The 14,586-nt window shown below is 45.7% G+C and overlaps 1 protein-coding gene across 5 annotated transcripts in view; it reads left to right on the forward strand.

Annotated features, from left to right (window-relative positions):
- The window catches only part of LOC146789947 (anion exchange protein 2-like), a 2,390,686-nt gene that overhangs the window by 715,586 nt on the left and 1,660,514 nt on the right, over positions 1 to 14,586 (forward strand). Inside the window, exon 1 of one of the 5 annotated variants that reach the window (XM_085628248.1) lies at positions 13,335 to 13,485. The exons of the other annotated variants lie outside the window; for them this stretch is intronic. The gene's annotated coding sequence lies outside the window, so the exon portion shown is untranslated. Of the gene's footprint in view, positions 1 to 13,334; positions 13,486 to 14,586 lie in introns of those variants that run through there. 5 annotated transcript variants of the gene reach the window in all.

Genomic DNA, 14,586 nt, shown 5'->3' on the forward strand with positions numbered 1-14,586 from the left:
GACAACACCACCGCTATGTGGTACTGCAACAAGCAGGGCGTGGTGGGGTCGTCAATCCTTTGTCGAGAGGCCCTGCATCACTGGACATGGCTGGAACAACAGGGCATAACCCTGGTAGCTCAACACCTGGCAGGTTTTCTGAACGCCAGGGCGGAGGAACTCAGCCGTCGATGCCTTGCGGATCATGAATAGTGTCTCCAGTCGGAGGTGGCGCAAGGTCTCTTTCAGCAGTGGGGAGAACTTTGGTTAGATTTCTTCGCCTCTGAAGAGAACATGCAGTGTTAGCAGTACTTCACGCTGGAGTTTCCAAGGCGCCTATCGCTCGGCAACGCCTTCTGTCGCGAGTAGAGCTCAGGCCTACTGTACGCCTTTCTGCCCATACCACTCCTGGCCAGGGTTCTGAAGAAGATCAGGAACAACTGGGTCCAAGTCATCCTTGTGGCTCCAGACTGGGCGAGGAGAGTCTGGTATCTAGAGCCTCTGAAGATGAGAATTGTTCCTCCGATCAGGCTGCCCATTCGGAAGGATATTCTATCGCAGCAGCAGGGGAGGGTTCTCCACCCGAACCTGCCAACTCTGCCCCTCCATGCATGGAGATTGAGCTGCGGCAGCTGATGGCTTTTGATCTTCCTCCCGAAGAATGTAACGTTATTTTGGCGGGCAGGCGTCCCTTCACTAAGGCGGTATATGCCTGCCGTTGGCAGAAATGCATATTATACTGTACAGAAAGGTCTATTGACCCTCTTTTTGCTTCCATTTCCACTGTCTTTTCATTCATTCTGACCCTTGTCCAGCAGGGCTCTGCTTTGGGAACTCTCAAGAGTTATCTCTCTGCTCTGTATGCTTTTTTGCAGCTGCCAGACCAACCCTCTCTCTTTAAGTCTCCGATTGTACATAGGTTTCTAAAAGGGCTGACTCACTTGTTTGCACCCACACCCTTGGTTTTGCCACAGTGGGACCTTAATTTGGTGCTCATCTACCTAATGTGTGCTCCATTTGAGCCTTTGCGTAAGTGTCCCCTCCGGCTGTTGGCCATCAAAACAGCCTTTTTAGCGGAGATTATATCTGCCTGGAGGGTGAGTGAGTTGCAAGCGTTATCTTGCAAGCCTCCCTATCTGATTTCTTGTCCAGACAAAGTGGTGCTTTGCACCAGGGCTTCCTTTTTACCAAAGGTTGTGACCCCATTCCATCTGGGTCAATCCACCACGTTGCCCACCTTCTTTGCTTCCCTGTATTGCTCTAAAGAGGAGGAGCGTCTACACCAACTCGACCCAAAAGGAGCCTTGTTGTTCTACCTTGCCCCCACAAAAGAGTTCCGGGTGGACGACCAACTCTTTGTATGGTATGTTGGAGCTAAGAAGTGAATGGCAGTGCAGAAAAGGACCATCTCTCGCTGGGTCGTTCTCAGCATCAAAATCTGCTATGCCCTGGCAAAGAAGCTGCCCCTTGAGGGATTAAGGGCCCATCCACCAGGGGAAAGGCTTCGACATCGGCCTTGGCTCGGAGTGTCCCAGTCCTGGACATCTGTCAGGCAGCAACATGGGCAGCTTTACACACTACTGCCTGGACAGTCAGGTCTGCAAGGATGGGCATTTTACCCGTTCGGTCCTGCAGGACTTCCTAGTTTGAGATGTTGGTCCGCAACCCACCGCCGGGATGGTATGGTTTGGGTATCTAATTCAAAGGTAAGGAATGTTCAGCTAGAAGTCTCTATCAGATGAACAAGTTACTTAACTTCAGTAACACATTATATGGTAGATACTCTTATCTAGCTGCCGATTCCTTACAGCCCCACCCATGCCTCCCCGTATTGTGGACTAATGTTGTAGGGCTAGGGTTACTCCTCTTTTCAGGGCCCTAGTTTTGCACATACTACGTCAATTACTTTGTGGCTCTGCATTTCTGGGGTGGAAAAAACTGACATTACTGCTGTCCTCGCGCCTGGGTGTCACCTACATAGGTACCGCAACGTCATAACCTACACTAATAACGCGGACGACGTCACGTGGAGCCGAATGGAGCCACCTGACAGCACGCGCAAGAGGTATTGCTCAGCAAATGTTTCCGGAACCAGCCTGACACGTGGGAAATTCAGAGGTAAGGAATCTGCAGCTAGATAGTCTCTAAGGAACTTGTTTCTCGCACCCTCTCTGAAGTCACCATTGACTGCATTTAGGTGCCTTTTCAATCCTTTCATCTCCAATAGTGAAAGTACTCACATAACTACTAGTTTAGTTATGGTCAGGGAAGTGTGAAAAGGATGAATGGTATAACATTCCTCATTGATAGGCCACATGAAACATACATCACACATCCTAAAATTTGACCAGGAGTGTACTCGTTACTTTTTCCCTCTTAATTGTGTGTTGCTTTATTTTCTTAAGTACTAGAAAGAAAATTGTGCAGGAAGGTAGGCCCTCACCCACATACTATGACTTGCTCCATCATAGGATCATCCCAACTAGTACTGGGGAACTTCCTTTTTTGTTGTCTAGCATTTGTATAGTACACAAGTGTGGAGAGTTTATAGGCAGATCTTTAGGCACGCTTGGAGATGTATGTGATTGTAGTATAATCTATGTGGGTAATGTTGAGTGCAGTGATCTTTCTTCTGCCTTTATGAGATCCCTGTGAAAACAAGTCTAGGCAAAGCTTTGACTATCACTTCATGTCCTTGTCTCACTATGAGTTTTGACTAATGTTGCGATGGTAGCCAGGTGAAGCGTTAATAACGCTTCCCCCTAGCAGCCTGCTTAGGTTCAGGAAACTTGTCTTTCTCTTGTCTTCTTCTATGCTTATTAGTAGGAGCCCTCCTCGTGTAGAATATGGTTCCTGACTGTCAATGTGACTGCCAAAAATGCAGTGAAAACTGTCAAATACAGCTCCTTCTGTTGAGTGGTTGTAGGTTAGTGGGTGTCCTGTGGGCTTTGACCAATTCATGCACAATGTGTGAATATATCTACATTTGAAAACCACTGTAAACATCCTGGGGCCAACTCTTCTAAGTTCCCTAAAAGGCATTTCCAGGAAGACTAAGAACCTGATTTTTTTTCTGGCAAATGGCCTGTGGGTCCACTACGGCAACGGAGTAAATTGCTCCGTTAACCTGGTGGATGACCACCTGCCAAATTTATAAATGACCACCTAGCTTGTGTTAGTTTATAAAGGCATTGGCAGGAACCTCTTTCATGGTGGTTCCTGTCAATGCATTTTACTGTTGGCCTCAGCACACAGTATTCTTTTTGTTTTTGTTGTATAAGCTTTATTTCGACAACTCGCGTCATAAAGGCGAATAAGCAAAACAGACATTTAATATGATATAAAGATATAAAATATAAACAACTCGAAAGAACATGCCTTAGAATACACACAATTGTATCTTTGTACAGAGACAGCATCTTTACAATGTACAAGCAATTGAGTGGTTATCGGAGCACAGTCCATCGTCCAGTTTTCACTTGAGGCACTCTCTTCCAATGATAGAACCAACTGGGACTTAAGGTTTAGACCAGCCTGCACACATTAAAAATGCCCGCCTATCATAATAGGAGTAAAAACAGTTCATTTTAGGAAAATGTTTACTTTGTTTCAGTAAAGTGCTTGTGCAGTGCCTCTACTGCCCTGGTAGTACCACCTTACGAGGGTGTGGATAGGTGCCGATGATGAAGCATGTCACGATAAGTGAGTGAGGAATCTACTCCAGTATCTTTGGATACCCTTCTAAATATTTAGGACTAAGCAGAGGTAACACCTGACATCCTGACACAATAGGGAACCAGATATTTCCCCATAAGAATCTCTGATTAATCAGTTGCTCGTGTATGCATATTGAAAGTGGGAGAGTGCCACTGATTTGACTATCTCCCGCTCTCCGTAGTGATTACACGGAGCCTAACAATGTCACTAATAGGGCTTTGTCCCATGTCTGGCATTAGAGGAGAAAGTGGGGTGCTTTGGGGCAGCATCACTAGATTCCTTAAGAATTTGTGCTCTGATCTAGTGAGCTTGGTTGTCTTTTCAAAGCCCCACAGCTCAGCCCCATACAAGGCAGAGCTAACAGCTTTTGAGTCATAAACCTGCAGAGCGGCAGCAACAGGTATGCTGTGGGAGGGGCGGTGTTCTTTCCCTAATGCCCCTGTGACACGCTTATGGCTCAGCACCATCTGTGTTAGGTGGGGTTTCCAGGTCATTTTCTCAGCGAGCCTGACTTCTAAATTGTCAAAGGTGCTAACTCTTTCCAGAGGAGTCCCTCCTAAGATTGGATTGCCTTTGTATGATTTGTGGGGATTAAAGCCATATATTTAGTTTTGGTGGTATTTATTACTAGTCCCAATGTATCACAGAGGGGTTTAAATCTGTGTAGTAATGACTGAAGCCCTGCCGGGGTTTTTGACATCAGATGGGTATCATCTGCAAATAGGAGGGTTGTTACCTTTTCCCCGCCTAAGGATGGAGAAGCGGTGGGCTTTTGTGATAAGAAAATCCGAACTCTGTTCATATACAGGGACAAGGCATAGGGGCTAAAATGCAGCTTTGGTGGACTCCCCTGCTGACTGGAATGCGGTCTCTGAGTTTCCCCTGCGTGCCCCATCGTATTCGGGCAAACTTTTCTTTGTGCAGACTAATAGTCAGGTTAAGAATTGGTGCCGGGATTCCCATGTCGTTAAGCACATGTCAAAGCTTCTGCCTGGGAACTAGGTGCAAAAAGAACAATTGATGGACAGAATGCAGAACATTGTCATACATTCACCCCAGTACAGAGATCTGAGCCTAAATCCATTGTTTTTTTGCTCCCCGTGCCATTCCAGTTTGAACCCAGCCATTTGCAAATCAGTCTTTTTCCCCGGAGCCCAATGGGAACAGTCCAGCCCGAATTGCCAAGCCAGGTCCTCCCTGGGCTGGAAACAAGCATCCTAGGACCGGTTCCGGGGTTTCACCCCTCATCAGCCAGGATAGCTTGACTCCAGTGGCATGAAGAGCACAGAACCCACGTCTGGGCATACCCGTCCTACTCGGAATGACAAACGCAAAAAGAACAATAGATGGACAGAATGCAGAACATTGTCATACATTTACCCCAGTACAGAGATCTGAGCCTTTATTCATTGTGACTGGGCGTGAGTGTCTGGAAAGTTTCAGCGCTCCCTCCATCATCTCCTTGTGTTTGCTTTGTTCGCACTTGGTCAAAGGCAGTCTTTAAATCAATAAAAGCTAGGTATAGGCTGCCCTGGCCAATCACCACGACTTTCCAGTAGAGAAGCGGAAGGCGGAATACCTGATCAATGGTCCCTGTCTTCCTTCTGAAGCCTGCTTGAAATTATGATAAGATGGCATTGTCGTCCGGCCATATCTGGATCTTTGATAGGAGGGCTCTGCAAAAAACTTTTTGCAACGTGTCTATCAGGCTAATAGGCCTATAGTTGCAGGGCTGTCCTCTATCCCCTTTTTTATATATGGGGACCAACTCCACCTCCTTCCAGGACCCTGGGACTGGGACCCCACTGGCTACGGCGTTTGCAAGAAGTAAAATGTAGCAAGCCCAGTTAGAGATGTCAGATTTAAAAAAAAAAGGTCCCCCCAGAATGCCATCTGGCCCTGAGGCTTTAGGCTGCGCTGTTTGTCCAATAGAATCCTGAATCTCACTCAGGGTGAAAAAATTGTCACTTGGGGGTTGGACAGGGGAAGCAGGGCAAACAGCATCCTCCATAGGGGGCGAGTCAGCAACATCTGAGTAGAACTTTGGTGAAGTGATCGTACCAGGCATGGGCTGTGATGTGACTTGGGGGGGGGGGATTGGGACCCTGTCTCGTCACCCCAGGTGAACAAGGACCAAAATGTTTTAGTATCTTTGTCAGCACAGGCTTCCTTTAAATGCTGCCAACGGAGTTCATCCCACGTCTTCTTTGCATGGTGTAGGACTGCATTGAAGCCCCTTCTAGCAGCTCTAATTAATCCGCTGTCCTTATATTTAATGGAAGAGGCTAAATTTGAGCACTCCTTTCTACAATCCTTTGTGTACCAGGAAGCTGAGTCCCCTTTTGGGATACTGGCCCATGATTTGCACCCGGGTGCCATGAAGTAGGTGCTTAATCGATCAAAGAGGCGAGAGTGGGCAATATCTACTTAAGCCATTCCTCCAGTACTTTGGACAAGGGATCGTAGTTCAAGTGTGCCTACCGCTAGTTCTTGCTGCATGCCCCAATTTATCTTCATGCAGGATTACCGTCGCCATTTTAATCTACGGCAATCATTAGAGGGAAAAACTTCCTTGGAAATACTCAAGAATGGTGTTTTATAGGCATTACCACCCCACATTGGTTTCATACTTAAACAGAGTGGGTTGTGGTCGCTGTCAGATGTATCACCCACAATCATATCGACTACGTTTCTCCGGGGCCTCAGGTCTAGTAAAATCTAGTTGCTACGAGAGAGGTATTTGTCCTGTTAAAGGTGTTCACACCAAGACTGTTTGTGATTTTTTTCTCTCATTCGCAGCCCTTAGTCCATGATCTATGTTTAAGGCATTTACTTGGAGCACCAATTGCGTCCATTTCTTAACTGGGGGAAGGTCTAAGGGAGGTACCATCCACTTCAGGTCTTCTTTGCTCATTCCTGCTATGTCAGCTTTGTCTAGAGGTTCGAATGTAGTGTTGAAATCGCCTGCTATTATTAGTCTTGATTGTATGGGGCTCTTGTCCAGTAGCTCTGCCAGTTGCGAGAATGTGGTAGAGGGTCTGCCCACTCTGGTTCCTCTCGCATAGATGTTGTACAGCTCAATGGGATTCTGCAAAAAAACAAATCCTGAAACTTGATTTTCTTTCTTAAAAGAAAAGAAAGTAACGCTCCCCTCGCAATGGGAGGCTTCTCCCATTGCTGAGGGTATGGGGGTGGGCATTATAATGATTTTACTGTTCCTTACTCCCAAGTTTTTCCTGGCAGTAGGGAACAGTAAAAAGATGACTACATGTCTGCCCATCCAAATTGGGTGACATGCAAAAGAAACAATTGATGGATGTCATGCTGGACAATGCAAAAATGCACCCCCAGTCACAAGGACCTGGGTTAAATCCATCATTCTTTTGCTCACCACACCACCCCAGTTTGGACCCAGCCATATGCAAATCAGTCTTCACCCTGTTCCTTGTGGGAACAGTCCAGCCCGAACTGTGAAACCAGGTCCTCCCTGAACTGGAAACATGCATCCTGGGACCGGTTTCAGGGCATCACCCTTCATCAGCCAGACTAGCTTGAATCTAGTGGTGTAGTGAGCACGGGACCCACTTCTGGGCATATCCTTCCCACTTAGGGCGACATATGTAAAAGAAACAATAGATTGACGGAATGCTGGACAATACAAACATTTACCCCCAGTCACAAGGATCTGGGTTAAATCCATCATTCTTTTGCTCACCACACCACCCCAGTTTGGACCCAGCCATATGGGTCCAAACTGGGGTAGCGCAGTGGACAAAAGAACAATGGATTTAACCCAGTTCTCTTGACTGGGGGAGAATGTTTGAATCATTCAGCATTCCGTCCATCATTTGTTGCAGTTACACTTTTTGCCCTAAGTGATACGGGTATGCCCAGACGTGGGTCCCTTGCTCACTGTGCTGCTGGATTCAAGCTAGCCTGGCTGATTATGGGTGATATACCCCGAAACCGGTCGCAGGATGCTTGTTTCCGGTCCAGGGAGGCCCAGGCTTGGCAGTTTGGTCTGGACTGTTCCCATGAGGCACAGGGTCAAGACTGATTTGCACATGGCTGGGTCCAAACTGGGGTGGCGCAGTGGACAAAAGAACGATGGATTTAACCTAGATCTCCTGATTGGGGGAGAATGTTTGAATCATTCAGCATTCCGTCCATCATTTGTTGGAGTTACATATCCAAATTGGGTGGTCGGACATGTAGCCATTTTCCGACGACCTTTACTCCCCAGGGCTGTCAGAGAAGTTTGGCCACAGCGGAGACAGAGTTGTCTCTGCTGTGGCCAAATTGAAGGTTCGCCCACATTTCAGTTGAGTAGACGGATCTTTATATTGGCAGTATGTATACTCCGTCGCCATTGCAACAGAGTATACATACCGCCAATATATAAATCGGGCCAAAAATACCTTAAAGTTTGGTAAAATGGTCACTCCGTCAGAACATGGCAGATGTCTCATCTACTGTTAAGTGCAGTGCATTGACTATAATGCACTTGTAACATGATGAATGGAACATCTGCTACTTTTTCACAGAGGATGAAGATGGCAAGCAGGCCACAAGTATGACCTATGTGCACCTATTCACTGGAGTCGTTGAACACCAATTGGCTCAAATCTAATTTAGGAAGCAGATAGGCATGTATTCTGGTAATTGTTTGGGTGAGAACTGTGATAAAATAATGATAGGCATCATAAACAAGTTAAGTAATGGACCATGATAAGTATGTATCCATTCATGGCCATTTAAAATCACATTAAGTTTTAAATTCACTGCTTCACTTCAAGTCAGTTTCCCAGAACTTCACTTTTGTGTGGTATTAGGTGAAGCAAGTTGGAATTCACAGGCTTAGCTGAGATGGACTCTAAGGATAGTACTATTAACGTTTGCCTCTTTCATTGACAAGTACAAGCTCTTGATCTGAAAAGTGTTGCATCCGTGGCTTTGCAATGCCATCTGCAACTGTTGAAATAGAGGCTATTGCTTTTACAGTAGTAAAGTCTCACAATAACAGCCAACTCATAAAGTCAAGGCATGGACATGATAGTCACACAGACATTGTTCATTGGCAAGTGTATCAGGTAGATAGACATCTTGTGCTATTTGTGATTTTTACAAGTTGCATAATATGGTTGAAGTAGCTGGTCAGATTTGACATCCCCATCCATGTACTTGTAGACAATTGGGCTTGTGCTCTTCTGACAACTGACCCCAAATTGTGATGAAAGACGTCCCTACAGCATGAATTGTTGAGAGCACATGTACTTTGGACAGTTTCACATCTAGCAGGTAGTTGCATCACAACACCCTGCGCTGACCCTTTTGGAGCTTTTTATAATCAAGCTGCTGAGTGAATCCCTTGTGGTGATTTAAATTGTACCACAAGCCACAGGGCCTGTGTTGTACAGCTTATTGAACAGCTGAACTCCTGAATAAATGTTGTGCACATAACGGTTCTAACTCATGAAAGAGTGATTGAGAAAGATGCCACACAATCTTCCCACTAATTCTTAAAGAGGAAAGGCAACCAGCAGGATTTTTACTGTGGAGTCCTATCCAATATACACACTCATGCTGTATACATAATAATTGGAACTTTTGCACAACATGAAAAGCGTGATGCTGTACCGAGCTCTCTTGTTTGATATATACTGTCTGTACAGCAGCTGACCTTGGTAAAGGATTAAAGACTCGTCCACTGCTACATTCTCCAGTAGAGGAAACTTGCCAGAGAAACGTTCCATAAACGGGTACATTTTGAATCTGTCATGGTTGGCATGTTCCTGCCAGTGCCGGCTTTAGGACGGTGCTGGCGGTGCCGTCGTACCGGGCGCCATGTTTTGGGGGGCAACATTTGCGCATGTACACCGAAAGCACGCACCATTGTGAGTTGGAATGGAATGTGCTGTCAGATTGCATAAACAAAATCCCCAGAGTTCCGTGGGGTGCGCAGTGCTTAATTTGTGCTAACTGCCAGAATGTATTTTTCAGCACTAGCATATACTGCTCCTGTCACGGGCCATATTACCAGTAGGAAAAAAATAAATTTCGATGTAATTGCCCATACTTGCTCCAGCATTCACACCATTGGCTTTGGCGAATGACTGGTGACGTCATAATCAACACCGCATTTCATCGCGTCTCAGTCTTGCCTACCTCCGATTGGTTAACGGAAATTGGGGAGGGTGAGCTCTGTGGGACGAGCTGTGTGCGATGCTATGTGCACTATAAGACTGATTTCAGAGCGCACGTGCGGTGGTTATGGCGCCTACAATGTGTTGTGTTGTGTTGTGAGAGGGAACATGCTCTGGCCCTATTTCCCTACCTGTACCGCTTGTCTTCTCGGCTGTCTAAAGTTCCTTTTTTTTTTAAACTGCTTAAAGATGTCTCTATGTTCCGTCGACTGGGGGTACTCTGCTTGGAGTAGTTCTCTTAATCTTTAGCCACACTGCGCCTTGACTTCGACACACTCCAATTAATTCCAGCAAGAATAGGTGTGGTGCCCTTTGTGTTTATTAGCAAATTGTGTGTATGGCTTAATGTGTAACAGGCATTTCTGTACAGCTATAAAAGTAGCAAATTATGTTTTATGTTTCAGTATAACTGCATTGTATGTGTTTCAGACATTGTGCATGTATGAATGTGTAATGGGGCACTGTGTTTATAAGTAAGAATAACAGCCAGTGAGACTGCACGGCCGATTGCATGACATGCAGTCCATAGTGTATCAGACGAATGTGATAAGCGAGCCTCGTGTCAGACTGCCCGCGCAACTTGCTGTCTTCTTACAATGAAAGTATTGAAATATTTGATGTGTGCTTTTTCAGTCTGTCTTTTCAGCAAATGTGAGTGGAATGTGTGCTATAAAAGGAACTATTTAATAAACTTTTCAAAATGTCCTCAGAGGCATCGACCCCACCTCTGCACTTTGCAAACCAGATCAGGAGTACATCCTGAATGTGGATAGAGTCTATGCAGGCAGTGGTGCCGCCATTGGTTAAGGTGGACCATTGTGTGGCTTAACAGCTAGAGTGTCTGACTTTGAAGCTGGGGAACCAGGTTGGAGTCTAGCGGGAGGCTCACACATCCTGTGATTCTGGGCTAATCACTTAATCTCCCTGTGTTTCCATCTGTAATACAAATGGTGTTCTCTGATAATTTCGGGTCGAGTTTGCAAAATATAAAACTGCAAAAATTTTAAAAAATGCCAGTGGTGGAAAGGGTGGAAGTCTCCTGAGAAAAGGTTTGGGCACCTGCACTTATTTTTTTAAATTTAAACCACGGGTTGGGAGGCACAACAGAAATTTTCGCACTGGGCGTCACCAACACTAACACCAACACCGGCCCTGGTTCCTGCAGTAATGCTGCAGTGCACATTGAAATACAGTATATGCTCCAGAATACAAAAGCAATCTTTGCTCACGACTGATGGGTAGGTGGGTATTATATTACCCAAACCGTAAGAGAAGACCAGTTATACTATACTGATGGTTTGCACAATATTCCCATGAGCAGTGTAAGGCCCCAAGGTTTTCTCAGCTCCATCAGTGAAGTGGAAGACCACAGTTGTACCCTAGAATGAGGCCTAGAGTGGCTCCATTCTGCCTCAAAAACTGTTCGCCATGCAAATTTGCTGCACAATTTGCTCGAAATGCAACTCATCAGTAGGGAAACAATTTGCATTGTTGACTTTACTTCTAGCATCTTGAGTGAAAGGGTGAAATAGAGGGTGGAGTCTATTGGGGAGCTGCCTAGTGAGCATGATTCTGATATACTTACTCAGTTTCACTTTATGGTACGTGCCTGCACTCTAATCTGGCTAGCTGCCACTGACTCTCGGCTGCACAGTTTTTGCTTGTGAAGGGACATCTCGACTGCCTTACTGTGCTTCATGTCCATGTTTTTCAGATTCACTGGAACTGGATGGATTGCCACCAACTGAAACAACAGATTCTGATCCAGGATCTTCTCCATCAGAAGCAGTCTCAGTATCAGCTCCTCTAATTTTTTACTTAAGACCTAGGCAGCAGTCATCCAACTAGACACCATGTTTATTTCCTATCTAAAACTTTTACTGCAAATACTGTCTGCTAGGCAGAATGCAGGAGTTTGTGTAGAAATGTTATTCCATTGAAAATGCTGTGTGTGTGTCATACGAGCAAAAAGTGATAATGCAGAGCAGTGCAAGTGAGAGGCGTGTACACAAGTAATAGAGACAACAAAAACAACTGGCAGCAATCGGTGACTGTAAGATTTTATCTCGAAGTTCTCGGGTGGTAAAAGTCCAAAAAAGGGCAAAAAGCAACCTATAAAGAGAAATATTTCAGCTTGCAACATGCACATCAATGCAAACCGAAATGCTATTACAATAGTAGTCAAAGCGGTAACTAAGGAAGACTTGCTTTCAAAATAGGATTACGAGTCTTGAGCGCACTTTATATTTGCCTGTGGGGGATGGGTGGGGGCGTTTGGGTGGAGTCTCAAGGCCCCCAGGCTCAGAAAAGTCAAATCCAAAATGAAAGCCACCATATACCTTTTCATGGTGGGTCAATTGAGGATAGCTAGAGCCTGATCGCCCCCAAGGGAAGGAAAATGGTCAAGATGTTATTGCTCCCTGAGGTATTTACCCCTATGCTAGGGGGTCTAACTCCCCCAAACAAACAGTTCCCTGGTGTCTAGTGGTAAATTACTGCTCGGCGATGGCGGCGTGGGTGTAATCCCAATGTTAAATCCTTGTAAGAAGGGCCCCATTGTAAAAGGGAGATTCTTCCTTTTCCACTGGTGCCCCTCTTTGCAGTACTTGTGCATGAGGGCGATGTGAGGACCCTGGAGCAAAACCAACAATTTTATCACGTGGTGTCTGCTATGTTTTCCTTCCTTGAGGGGAGGGCGCTCAGTAGTGTCCTGGGCAATTCACCCCCGACTCTACGATTATGAAACATATATTTTAGTTTACCTCTTTAGGGGGCGGGTGTTCTCGTATTCTTGAGTGGTCAACCCAACCCCTCCCCCCCACCCAATTAAAAATCCCTGGTGGTGGCTACTGGAGGATTCCTGCTTAGGGACAGTTTCAGACACAGCCTATGTTTAGGTAAGGAGCACCATTGGAAAGGGTCCACTCTCCTTTCTCCAGTGGTACACCTTTGAACAGTGATTTTGCCCAGAGAGTCAGCAAAAGGCCCTTGGATGCAGCCAATTCCCTTTCCTGGGAGAGGAATTTCTCAGAAGCATAATGCAAAATTCCAGTAATTACACAAATTTACACCAGTGTAATGAATGTTCCGCCTACCCTTACTGCATACCTGTCCTTTGAGATGACCTGAAATTCGTGGATGTGGCATGGTATGTACTGATCATCCGCTGAAGTGGGAGGGTTGGGGGTGGCGGTAGGGGTATTTGTGAGTGCAGCCTCGGCAGTGTGTCTCAGAGTTGGTTCGGGCCGGCCTCCCTTAATCCACGCATGCCTTTGAGGAATGCCAAGTTCTGCCCCGGAAAGCTACTTATGATCTGTTCTAGGACCTGGCAGGGAGCAGTAATTAAAGAGAAGGAGGGGGTACCCTGAGCCCTGCTCCTTACACTACTCACTCTGAGAGGTGTGATTAGGAGGCGGACGCAGACCTAGGCTTGCTCCTCGCGCTGCCCATACAGAGGAGTTGAGATCAGAACAAACGACCGACCCTCTGCCCTGCTTCGCCGACTTCTCGCACAGATTGTGAGCTAGGAAGATCGCATGCAGGCTCCAAGGTCCGCAGGACCACGGCTGTTCAGGAAGACCCTGAGGTACGCGAGGGGAGGGAGGCTGTCACGCGCTCTTATCGTCATTGTGTGTTTACTTTCTCAAGCTCTCAGCGCTGCTCCTATTTTCGTGCCCGTCTCTCTGTCGTCAATGTCGTGCCGTATAGCCTTCTGTTAATGGCCGCCTCTATCTCATCTGCTACCCCCCTCGCTTAATTTAGTCAACTATATACCGTTTGACTCTTCTGTCAAGATATTTTTGATTGCCCATCACTAGAAAATGTCTGTGCCTTTACCTATCCATCTCTTTCACTTATTACATGTCTATCACTCGCTGTATTTTTGTTGTCCGTATTTTGCGCTCGCTGGATCGGTCACTGTGTATGTCTTTGCTTCTGTTTCTCTAATGTGAATCTTGTTCTGTTGTTTCTGCTGTCCTGTCTCTGACTGAGATGTCACTGTCTGAATGTCTTTCCGTAACCGAATTTTTATCTTTCACCATAACACGCTCTTTCATTATTTATTGTTGTCCTGTCTCTGACTGAGATGTCTTTCTGTAACCGACTTTTTATCTCTCAGCATAACACTATCTAGCTTATTGTTCGCCCATTTCTTCCACATTCGTACTTTTACCCCTTGCTTCTCACCTTGTCTCTGTCTATTTCATATAACGCTAGCTTGTGGAATCTCAGTGTATTATCACTTTTAAAAACGATATGTGTGAACAAGTGTTTGTCACCTTCATTGTATCTTACTCTTTGTAGATCTGTCTCTTTAATTGCCTGCCACTGTCTTTAACTTACTGTCTCTTTCAGTATATCGGATATAAATAATGTCTGCATCTTCTTTTTTCGATCCTATCTCTTTCGAGGCCCATCTAAGTATTGTTTGATAATTTCTCTTTCACTACCAATGTCTTACTTTCCGCCTTTTTTGGAATCTACAGTCTCTCAGTAGATTTATTTTCTCTTTCCCTGTTTCAGTTTATCTGTCTGTCGTCTTCTGTCTCGCTCTGTAATTGGATGTCCCCTTCACTATTTTCTCAAGGTTTTAATATCTTTACCTGATCTTTTGCTGTCTGCATATTTTATTTTCAGACCTTTGATTACGTATGTCATTCACAATGTGTCTCACTGCCTGCTTCTT

This window comes from Triturus cristatus, chromosome 10 (genome assembly GCF_964204655.1).
Source record: "Triturus cristatus chromosome 10, aTriCri1.1, whole genome shotgun sequence".
NCBI classification, from domain to species: Eukaryota; Metazoa; Chordata; class Amphibia; order Caudata; family Salamandridae; genus Triturus; species Triturus cristatus.